We start from the raw sequence: 1,387 nt of genomic DNA on the forward strand, positions 1-1,387 counted from the left end.
CATTTATTTGGCGCGTAAAAAGGTAAAATTAAGTAAGTATTCATAGGTCAGCAAAAATCTTAGTAATATTTACATGACTCAATAATTATTATTTAGTGACATTAGAGTTTTGACACTCCCTTATAAAATATTACACACATACACACGGTGCCTTATTGAAGGTGCCGATTTTATCAAGAGTGAGCGAGAAAACTGTTTTCTGCGTCATTTATACATAAGTAATTTTTGATATCGAGCCCTTGAAGAGACAAAAGCATTATACATAATTTGTTTTATTCAAATTAATTACTCATGCGTCAGCAAAACTCTTAACAATTTTTAAAAGGCTTTAAAAACGTGCCTCATTTATGCATAAGTAATTTTTGATCTCAAGCCCTTGAAGGGCCAAAACCATTATGATTTATTATAATCAGGTATTTCTTTCAAACATTGAAAACATCGATGTGGACAAATGTCGTTCTATGAAATGGTGAATAACAATAATAATAATAAATTTTAACAATTTCAGTAACGCACAATAATAGAGCTTTCGCACGAGCGTTTATTTGGTTTTTCAACTTTCAAAATTTTACTTTGCATTTGGCACCACAAAAAATTCAATTTATCTTTAAACCGAAGAAAATTATTCTACCCCGTCTCACCACGGAGAAAAGTTTTACCGATTAGCACACAGCTAAAGTTAAAGCGATCCTCGATCAGGAAAGGCTTTTTCATTAACATCTAGCAAATAATTATTTGGTAATTTATTGGGAGTTAAAGGATATTCGTTACCACAAGATGATGGATTTGAGAAAACTGCCCAACTTTTCTTTTTCACAGCTACAAAACTCTATGGAAAAAAGTTTTGACAGTGAAAATTTTTTGAAGAATAAATTTATTTTGGTTTGAAAACAGAATCGTAATTTTATGTGAAGTGATGAACATTTCTTTCACTTCACATTTTCAAATAACAAGAATTTGCCCCTTGTTCAACTAAATCTAATTGGATTTTTCAAATAAACGACCAATTTACCCTCAATATTATGGTTTTGACTAACTTCAATATTATTGAGCTATATATGCGTAGAGCAGCTGTAATCAATTGGTTTCGATAACAGAGCATTTCAAGCGATTTATTTTACCTGTGGGATACATTTCCAAAGCAAGAATACGAGTTTTACCTCAATAAAAAACCCGGGTTTTACCATCTCCTTATGGGAAAATTTGTAATTTTTTTATGGCTACTAGTTTATTGTTATTTGTTGTATTTCATGTCTAGCATAAGTTGCAATACCGTACGAGTCCGGGCTAGTCTGCAGAGGCGAGGAATACGGGATTGGACCTATAATCGACTAAGCAATTTAAGCTGATGTCACATAAAACTTTTGCTTCGCTTTACGTGACAGAT

The sequence above is a fragment of the Rhagoletis pomonella genome, unplaced genomic scaffold (genome assembly GCF_013731165.1).
Source record: "Rhagoletis pomonella isolate Grant_MI unplaced genomic scaffold, Rhpom_1.0 Rhpom_scaffold_00002, whole genome shotgun sequence".
Lineage (NCBI taxonomy): Eukaryota > Metazoa > Arthropoda > Insecta > Diptera > Tephritidae > Rhagoletis > Rhagoletis pomonella.